At 38.4% G+C, this 11,410-nt stretch overlaps 1 pseudogene; it reads left to right on the plus strand.

Moving 5' to 3' along the window:
* The window catches only part of LOC139727262 (nephrocystin-4-like), a 78,983-nt pseudogene that overhangs the window by 51,293 nt on the left and 16,280 nt on the right, over positions 1-11,410 (plus strand).

Raw genomic sequence — 11,410 nt, forward strand, 5'->3', positions numbered from 1 at the left:
TTGACCTTTGGAGTGGCCACTGACACAGTATACCCCATAGACACTGTCCAATATCCCTGGCTCAGAAAGGGTTAACCAAGGGTTACAGGAAGGGAAGTCTAGGAGGAAACTGAAGTGCATGTAGTCATTAATTGAATTAATTGACAAAGATAACTTTATTGATTGAACTTGTCTTAGAACCATTATGCGTGGCTAGAGTGTTATAGTTATTTCTTTATGTTGTACATGCAAAATACGTGCAGATGGATGAAGTTGTAGGCAGTCACAGATTAGATTTAGCCGGTTTTGCAAGGATCTTATTAAAGTTGCTCATGACAGGGATGTGAGGCAATGTGGTTGCTGTTCTTCACTGACAAACATACAGAGAGATGAATCGATGGAAAAGGTGCAATATTAAAGATATAGAATGAGTTATGATGATATAGTATATTCACATCTTCTGTAGATAAAGCTATGTTTCATAAACAGTTTGGGTATATATCCAAAGTCAGATATCTTTTTGGGTGATTGTAGCATGATATTGATATCTTTGTATCTTTTGCTGGATCAATTTTGATTGATTCTTTCGTTGATTATCAACAAGTAATACTTCTACCTTAAGCAAATAAAATGTACAAATGTACCTTGTACATTGTTTGTGTAATATATGTGTAGGGGAAACATTTGTATATGTATATATATATATATATATATATATATATATATAGTATACTACAGGTACATAACTAATTAACCCTATTCCCACCGGAGGGGGGGGGGGGGCATTTTGGGCCCCCCCCCCCTCGACGTTTCGCGTGATTATTCCACAATGCTTAATGCTCTCGCCGCAACATTTTATGACTTTTCAAGTATCGCACAACTTTTGAGACCAAATTTGTTGCTCCCGGGCATACAGTTTTGAAGCCACGCCCCTTTGAAAAAAAATTCGTCGACCCAAAAGTTGCTCAAAAACATGATTTTGTGTCCAAATCCAATGTAAATTGTGCTTTTGCAATTAATTCATATAATAATAAATTACTTTAAATGACTGATAATGATTTATTTCAGCGTGATTATGCTTTAAAAATATTCTGCGACAAATTTTGACGAAAAAAACAAGAAAAACAAAAATTTAAAAAAACAACGAAATACATAACAAATTCAATAAACAATAAAATACATAAGAAATAATTATGAATCTGAATTTTTGCTTCAATATTATTGTTGAGGATATTGAAAAGAATATATTCACCAAAAATTAGAAGTCTTGGAGCTTTATTTTTTGATTTATAGGCAAAAAATTATTTTTGCATAAATTAGCATAAATTAATTAGTACAAAATACATAAATTAAACTTTGAAAAATCTAACTATACAGTCTTGTAGATTACATTGGCCTCTACCTTACTGCAAATTTTCGCGAGGATCGCGCGATCCACGGCCGAGATCTGAACGGGGGGCCAAAATGCCGCCCCCCCCCCCCCCGATGGTTTCAAGTCCCTCAAAAAACCCGGTGGGATAAGTCAAATTGGGTGTATTGATGTTACTTTTCTAATGATCTGCTATCAAGTTTTAGCTACAGGAATGAAAGATTAATCATTAGTCCTACTTTTGTCACATTACAGAGAAAATGGATGAATCATTGCTACTTGTAATGTACATGTGTACATATTTCAGCAGCAAGATTGATTAAATTGTATGTACATCTTTGTTTTTATGACATTTGTGTTGAAACTGATTGGAGCTTTACACATGAATGGTCCTATTCACTTGTTCTTATGACATTGCAGCTGACGGCAAGTATGGCCCGCTCCCAGTCGCGCAACGTGGCCGTGCGATGGGTGGCCTGGTCACCGAATCTCCGCGACCCTTCATCCGAGGTCACCCTGACCTTCCAGGGCGGTGCCACACCCAACCCCGAGGGCATCCTCTTCTACAAGCAACGAGATCTGGACAATGACGAGATGACCAAGATGGCCGCCGGCAAGATCAAGTTCATCTTCAAGCATAAGGTTTGTCCCTATTACGTTGATAGTCCCTTTTGATCCCTGTTTTGCTGGGCAGGAATATGTTCCTCATTACCCCCTGAGAACAATAACCCCCCCCCCCCCCCCCCCCCCCAGCTAAATACTGTTTGATGATGAGGTTATGGTTAGGGTTACATTTTGGTTAGGGTTAGAGTTACGTGTTGGGTTATAGTTTGGTTAGGTTTAGATTCAGGATTAGGATTAGGGCCAGAGGGTCTGGGGTAATTTCCAGGGGTAATTGTCCTAGAACCATTCCTTTTGTTTGACACATTTAGAAGCCAGGGTAGTGGCTGTTCATGTTTCTCGTCACTAGATTAGTACCTGATTTTAAATACACTACACAGAATTGCCAAAGTGTATGCATACAAAAAGTGCTATATGAGCCCAGATGCAGGTTTGTTTTATATATGCTGAAAGCTTAGATGATATGGAATTGCATTAAGGCTATTTTGAATAAGAAACATGCATTTAGAATGCATATAATCCATCCCACACATGACAGAGCATGCATTATTTGTCACAGTAAAGCAAGGGTATGGTACTGTATATTACATGTATATTGACTATTTTGCATTGACCACTGGATTCACTTTGGGATTTAAAAAAATGCCTGCAGTGCACAGCCATGCACAGTCAACCATTCACAACGCAGAGGCCTGTGTGAAAGTGATCACAGCGCCATCATGATATTTGTATAAAGATATATATCTGAATTGTATCATTCTTTAGCTAATCTGGTCCAAATGTTCGTGTGAACTGTGGTGATCATTCATTGTCTGGCATGCCCCATCTGCCATGCGTCATGTGTGAACTTAATACATTCTTCTTGAAAACCCCATTTGGGATTTTCACTAAATTTGGCAAGTAGCATCCCTTGGTAATAGCATGTCACTCTAATCAAATTGACACCATGCCTCCTCCCCCCCCCCCCCTGCCCCACAACCATGGGAGTCCCAACCCCAACCCCCCCCCCCCCATAGAAATAATCAGTAATGAATAAATATGTAAATAAATAAATGAATGAGTGAATGAATGAATGAATGAATCAGTCAATCTCTCAATAGATGAATAAATAATGTCTTTCTCTAGAGCCAGAAATGATAGAGCCAAGTTGTAAATAAGTACATTGGTGGTTATTGTTTCAAATTTGTTCATCGAGGATCCCAATATGCCCGCCTTAGCGGTGGGGCAGTACTGGTACATTGTATCATCTTTAGTGAAATAGAATATTCAAAAGGACATCATGCTTCAATGTTCTTACTTTTTAAAAAAACTGCAAGAATGATTGGAAAATGAACTTGAATTACTCATTGTGCTACACCCCAACCCCCAGCTCTTGCTAAAGTTTTTGCCATCTAGATAACCTTGTCATGTTCAAACAGATTTATGCAGTTAAACAAAGGGATAAGTGATGTTCTTTTGTTTAATTTGATGTAAACACCCTCTTTCATTCTGCTATTTTTAGTAGATAAACAATGAAAGAAGGAATGTGAAGCAGGTGAATATTACAATGTAAATATCGAACAGGTGTTGATGTTGCTGTATAAAGGCTTAACTTCAGTAAACACCTGTGTACATTTCACATGCCTCAGGAAATTGAGTACTTGGCTTGCTGTACAAATGTAGGTCATCTGTGAAATCATAGGAACCTGACACACATCACTCTTTATTAGTTTGTTGAATGATGATAAATCTTGCATACAAAGAAGAATCTAACACGAATCATCATAACTAAGTTTGTTGACCTACAGATGTATCATAAGTCTGACAGCATTGAACCATCAAGTCCCAGAAACAACACTTCTATTATGTAGCGCTATATCTTTGTGTTATATTAGTTACTTTTCTTTGTATATGTTTCATAGTGGGGAGTTAATAATTACCTTTCATTCGTGCCCTTTATTGTTAGCTTTTGTGACCCAAAGGCTCAAGTGAGCTATTGCAATCATTCATCATCCAGCATGTAACGTGCATCATAACTTTCCCCAATTTCAGCTTCTTCTTTAAAACCTAAATGATGGATTTTCACCAAACTTGGCAGGTACAGTGTAGCATCCCTAGGAAGATGTTCACACTTTCACCTTCTTTTTGGAAATGCGTGGTCAAATGTTGTACAAACTTGGCAGGAATCATACAGCCAGTGTGATTGAATATACAAATGGACACCATGCTTCCCTGGAGTCCCTCAATGCCCCCCCCCCCCCCCCAACAGGTTTGCAATGTTGATAAGTAATAGCCTGGATGAATGTGTGGAAGGGGAACTTGCAATACTCACTTGAGTATTAAACCTCCATCCCCATAGTTTTTAGTGTGTAAACAACCCTGTCATGTTTAGACAAATTAATGCAGTCAAACAAAGAGAGAAGTGGTGTTCTTTTGTTTCATTTGATGTAAACACCCTGTTTCATTCTGCTATTTTTAGTAGTTAAACAATGAAAGAAGGAATGTGAACCAGGTGAATGTTAAATATCAAACAGGTGTTGATGTTGCTGTCAGACTTAACTTCAGTATTAAGCAGCTGTGTACATTTCACATGCCTGAGGAAGTCAAGAACTGGGTGTACTGTTGGTCATCTGTGAAGGCAGGGACCTGACATAATCACTAATAATTAGTTTGTCGACCTATCATAAACCTGACAGCATCAACCCATCAAGTTTCATATTAAAGCAATACTTCTGTTATGTAACACTATATTTTTGTGTTATATTGGTTACTTTTCATTGTATGTGTTTCATAGTGTGGAGTTAACTACCTTACATTCGTGCCCTTTATTGTTAGCTTCCATGAACGAAAGGCTAAAGTGAGCTATTGCAATCATCCATCGTTCATGGTGCATCGTAACTTGTTTTCAATTTCAGCTTCTTCTTTAAAACCTAAATGATGGATTTTCACCAAACTTGGCAGGTACAGTGTAGCATCCCTACGAAGATGTTCACACTTTCACCTTCTCTTTTTAAATGCATGGTCAAATGTTGTACAAAACTTGGCAGGAATCATATAGCCTGTCTGATTGAATATACAAATGGACACCATACTCCCCTGGAGGTCCTCGGTTCCCCCCTGCCCCCCCACAGGTTTGCAATGTTTTTAGGGGTGACACAACATTTGCTCCTGCAACACTTCCTCCGGTCGTATTTTCTCCAAGGACATAGGGATAGGGTTAGGGTTGTGATTGGGTCTTATTTTCAATTTGATGTGAGGATTAGGATTAGAGTAAGGTTTATATTTGGAAGTAGAAGTAAAATGTTATGTTTGGCCCTTGAGTGCAGATATTTCATGGGAGCAATTGTCACAGGAGCAAATATCATGGAACTGTTTTTAGGTAATAGTCTGGGAGAATGTGTGGAAAGCATACTTGCAATACTCACTTGAGTATTAGACCCCCACCCCAATAGTTTTTAGTGTGTAAACAACTTTTTACCATGTTCAGACAAGTTTATGCAGTCAAACAAAGGGAGAAGTGATGTTCTTTTGTTTCATTTGATGTGTCAGCACTGTTTATTCTGACTATTTTTAATAGTAAAACAACGGAAGGAGGAATGTGAAACAGGTGGATGTTAAATATTAAGCAGGTGTTGATGTGGCTGTATAAAGGCTTAACTTCAGTAAACAACTGTGTATATTTCACATGCCTCAGAAAGTCAAGCACTGGGATTACTGTTGGTCATCTGTGAAATCAGGGACCTGACACATATCACTCTTAATTAGTTTCTTGACCTACAATAAATCTTACATACATTACGAACACAAATCTCCCAAAATAAGTTTGTTGACCTATCATACAATGTCTCCCAGCCTCAACCCAGCAAGTTCCATAAACAGTACTGCTATTATTTAGTACTACATCTTTTTATTACAATGTAGATACTATTCATTGTATGTGTTTCACAGGGTGAAGTAAATGATTATCTGTCATTTAATCCCTTTGTTGCGAGATCACTGTAGCCAGGGTTCCATACTAACTATTTTGTTTGGTGGCCCGATGGGGCCACCAAAATCCTCAATTTCAAAGTTTTGGTGGCCCGAAAAAAAAAAAAAACATTGAAAGTCCTGTTTTTTTTAATGAGTCAAATATTTAAGTTTTATCATAGTAAGAATTGGAAGTTGGACATATCTACTCGTAAACAGACTTCAAGAAACTCGCAATACTCAACTCACTCTCAGGCACTCATTCAGTCCTTTTCATCCATCCTTTAGACAAATTTTACTGCTAATTTCCGGCGCAAAAAGTTACAAATTTATTGACATACTTTTCAAAAAATTTTGGTGGCCCGAGGCGGGCCACCAAATTTGCCCTTTTTTGAAATTTGGTGGCCCGACTTTCATTTTTGGTGGCCCCGGGCCACCGTTAGTGTCAAGCCCTGCTGTAGCCAAGGGCTCAAGTGAGCTATTGCAGTCATGAATTGTCCGGCATCCATCAGCTACTGTGCGTCATACGTAAACTGTTTACAATATTTCACCTTCTTTTTGAAAACCCCATGATGGATATTCACCAAATTTTGCAGGTAGCTTCCCTAGGGTAATAGGATCTAAATTTGTTCAAATGTGATCATGCTCCCTCCCAGCGGGACCCCAACAAAAGCCTACAAATTAAAGAAATCTTTAATGAACCCCAAAAGTTTTTTTCTACAGAACCAGAAATGAGAGAGCTAAATGCTATTAGTATGTATGCATATGTTTGTGACTGTATTTTCATGTTTGTTCATGTCAGACCAAGATGAGTTCCTGTGGGGGCCTGCAGAGGGCCAAAGTAAGGACAAATGTTATCATTTTCAGCATCTTCTTGATATCACATGGTCAAATTTATCACCAAATTTGGCAGGCATTATCGCTAAGGTGATAGAATTTGTACTCGTGGGCACCATGCCTTCCCCCCTCCAATTGGGGACCATATTGGGGTTCTGTTTTCACAGATTTAATCTTCTTTCTGAAAATGCATGGTCAATTCTGTTTACAAACTTGGCAGGTATTACTGCCAGTTTGATGAATTATAGAAATGGACACCATGCCCCCTTGAAGGTCCCCCAAAGCTCCCATACTTTGTTGTGTCCTAAGGTAATAGTCTGTCAGAATGTGTGGACTTGCGATACTCAGGTGAATACTAGACCCCAGGTCTCTTGTTTTTATGAATATCATTACTACAGTGTATCATTATGAATATCATTACTGCAGAGAGAAGAAGCACAGCGCCCTGTCAGTCCTCAGTCCACTTCACTGCCATCGGAGGCCCCAAGGCACCTTGCTCCATCAGTAAGTCATTTCCAGGGTTCAAATCCCTCCCTGCAATCCATGGGAGGTATATTCTAGCAGTATATTTTGGTATGTGTTTTTGTTTGTTTGTTTGTTTGTTTGTTTGTTTGTTTAAGAAAATAAAACAATACAAACAGTTGATGTATTCCTCTGTGTTTAACGTAAGATGGAAGCTTTGTCTGACAATTGTTTGAATGGGTATATTCAACCTTGTGCAAAAAAAGTAAAAATAAAAGTCATAGTTAGCAAAAATGTTAACAATAATGAAACGATGTGGGTAAAGTACAATAGTTTGAATATGTAATATTTATGTTGGCAAGTTCTGTCTTCATGGAGCCTGTTTCCTTTTGATTTTGGATGTTCGCTTTTTTACAATTAGTTTCTGAACATCTGCACCAATCAGTGAAGATAGCACTTCACATGGCTTAACAATCTGCAAATACAGCACTGTGAGGATTAATCAATGTTTGGTCTTTCTGCAGGATATAAGACCGGACTCTAGAGGGCAGTATCCGTCCATGCAGTCCCTGCCATCCCAGACGAGTGGGACAGAGGCATCGGTGCTGAATGAGATCCAGCCGCACCCGGGCATGATGGGAAAGCCACCACTCCCTCGCAGCCCACGAACACCAAAGTATGCCAGCTCTGTTACCTCTTCCTGACCCTGACATTAATTTGCAGTAATTGTGTTGTTGACATTAAAATTGAGATTTATCTTTTTAAGTCAACTGTTCAAAGCATACCAATAAAGTATCAAAAATCATGCAGGCGAGGCAATGTAGAGGCGAGGGAAGGAAAAAAAAAAGGATAATATCAAAGTAACAAAGTGAAAAAAAAAGAATATGCATATGATTTAGTAAGCCAGTGACATAATGATGTGGCCCAGGCATTTCTATTTAAATAGCTTCGGAGGGGTATGAATGCACTTTTTTTTCTTCATATGCTTGTTATCTCACATCTGGTGGAAATAATTATATTTCAGTATCTAGAGGCAATTCTCAACAAATGCTGTCATACTATTTTCAGCCAAGAAAGAGGATCATACCAGTGTTAACAAAATGCACATCAGAAGTATTAATACCACTGCTGTAACATTGGATTTTAGTGAGCTCATGAGGAATTTGCTAGTTATGCAGTCATTTTAGTACAAGTAAGCCTAGTCCACCCCAGTACAATCAATTTCTATTAGTTGATCAAATTATATTGCATGTATTGTTTTGTTCTTGTTTGTATGTTTTGCTTTTTCTTCAATAAAAACATTAAAAAAAAAACTTGTATTAGTTGTTATTCTATCTATATTAGACGCTAAATATAATTGCACAGAGAAGGAGAGATCTTTAGTATTTAACGATGTACTTACTACATTGATGGAGGTAAATCAGTTCTTTTGCTGATTGTTTCATATAAGGATGCATTGCAGACATGTCTTTAATGTGTGTCAGAACCCTTTAACTTAAGAAAATATTCAGTATTAATGCACCAAAGGACATCCTTTTTTCACACCACTTTGTTTATATTTTTGTTTCTATGTTTTTATTTGCTCGTTTGTATGTCTTCACCCAGACTACCTCTTGGAGCCAGCCACAGCAATATGGCACCCAACACCCTCCAGCAGCACTTCACCGCTCCAGAACGGGGTCCTAACCACCAATACATGATGCCCCAGATGTACGGCACGGGCCCCGCCCAGCAGTACATGGGCCCCCCTGGGGCAGGGATGTACAACACGGGAGGCATGCCCCCCAACTATCCTCCAATCCAGCCACAACCCATGTCAGGGAGGCTGCCGTACGAGATAACCCACATGGAGGTGAGAGAGATGTTGGAAGGATGCCGGTGTTGGAAGATGGATTTTGTCGATGATGGTGTTTACGTGATTGAGGTTTATACGGATTGTGAAAACAGTGACAAGTACATATGGTCCCAGTGATTTGGTCGCAATGATGGTGATGAAAATGATGAAGATGATTTTGCAGAAATAGCTATGATCAAAGGTCCTGTTTACCTTTGGGAACAGTGATTTAAAAAAATTTCAAGATATGACATTAGTGCATATGTGTAGGTCTGTTGTACTACAAAACATCCTATCATATAAAATTTTCGTTATAAAGCCTATAATATAAGGAGATATCTGTATTTTTCTCAATAAACCGTAACTGTAGACGGTTTAGTCTAGAAACATTTTTATAATAACTATTGTTCACATTTTATATATTCAACAGTATTTAACACAAATTTTACCAATTCAAATTTTTACAGTGGTTGTTTCTATCCATAACTTGCATTTTAGAACTATTTTAAAGCACTAATGCTGGGTTTTTGTTTCATCTGCAAATGGGAAATTATGCCTGTAAGGTGATTTTAATAGAAATGGCTTTGATGAAGGTAGTTCCTTCCCCGCATAACAGTTTTGCCAGAGTGTCTTCATACTCACAGATTTCACCCTCCTCTCCATCTCCATCCCCCTCCTCAGGCACCTTTAGGTGTTGGTGAGCCAGTGGATGAGATCCCGTTTACCCCCGTCCACGCCCCCATCATCACAACAGGACCGGGTCAGCAGACGTAAGGACCACTCTCGCTATCACCAATAAACTCTCTAAGACTCATCTCTTCTTAATTTGACTGTTAAAAATGGTTTAGTTTTGTCAGTCCCTGTCAGCAAGACTTCTTCTGAGCATCAGGGCATCTTATTCTTAGATGCGCATGATGGACATTTAGGCAAAATTGAAATTGAAGGTTCTGTTTCCCTGCTGTGTAGCAACTAAAAGAAAACATCTTTTCTTGGTGTGATACTACCCCAAATACACCCGAAAATGGCATTACCTACCATTTATTCAGTAATATGCTGAGGTTGTCTTATTCACTCAGATGTAAAGAACGCAAACGCAAATAAATCAGGCTATTAATACGTCGAGGACAGACTGATTTTGCTACAACTTGCTTTTCCCATAGACATTAGCTTGAGTATACTAGGGACTCATCAACAGGTTGAATGGTTATGTTTCATTCAAAGGGTTACAATACTCCACTGTATGTTCTTCCAGACTCTGATTCAGTGATTACCACCACATGATTCAGTGTCATTTCATCACTCTTTCTTTCTCTCACTCAGTGGTGGAGGTCTTAGCCGAGCTGCCTACGCCAGACTCTTCCAGGCTGGGTTCCCGGAGATCACGGACAGGACTGGGGAGGCACCAGAGGTCGTTGACCCCAATGACCATGTCAGGCTCAACCCACAGCTGGAATATGCTGACCAGCTCCAGTGCAATGAAATTGTGATTCAGTTTCTGGCAATATCAAGGTAAGCTGTCAGCCTGTACTTTTTGATAGTGTAGTTAGTCAAAAACTGTGCCAGGTTAAACAGTCTCATTAGTCAAAAGAGTGATTGGTTAAACAATGTGGTTGTTGAAAAAGAGTGATTAGATATGAAAACAGTGTGGTTGGTCTAAAAGAGTGATTTTATAAACAGTGTGGTTGGTCAAAAAAGAATGACTTTATAACCAGTGTGATTGATCAAAGGTGTGTTTTCAATAAACAATTTGGTTGGTCAATAAGAGTGATTTCATTTAAGTATGGGTGATCAAAAAGAGTACTTGGTCAAACAGTGTGGTTGGTCAGATTGAAGATGGTAAAGAGAGTGAATAGGGTTTTAACTATAAATCAGATATGCTCTTCTGTGCATATGTTGTTTACATAGAGCTAATACATTGTTTTGTCATTCATGAATGCTTATCAATTATATATCTACAGTGTATTTGAATTGACATTCTGTATTGTGAAATAACATGCATTCTTTTGTAATTTTGTGTTACCAAGCATGTATTCAATTATACTTGCAAGAAAGAATGACAAATGTGATTGGACAAAAAGAAATTGTGCATATCTGCTAGTTTTTAATTGATAAGATTTTTCACAAACTATATGTATGTGAGAGAAAAAAAAAATGTCTTCATTCATTTCAAAATAGTAATCACAGAAATTGTTAAGAAATAATATCCCTTTTTTATTGTGAAATTACACTCCCTCCAGGCTTCTCTCGTTCGATGTGAACAGGAAGGACTTGCCAAAAACAGTGTTCTTCACGTTCCAGTTCTACAGATATCCACCTGTAACCACAGAAAGGTATAAATACAAATACGTAGTTTGTATATTATT

The sequence above is a fragment of the Diadema antillarum genome, unplaced genomic scaffold, assembly GCF_040938485.1.
Source record: "Diadema antillarum isolate AM-2024a unplaced genomic scaffold, OU_Dant_1.0 seq00000124_RagTag, whole genome shotgun sequence".
In the NCBI taxonomy this organism is placed as follows: domain Eukaryota; kingdom Metazoa; phylum Echinodermata; class Echinoidea; order Diadematoida; family Diadematidae; genus Diadema; species Diadema antillarum.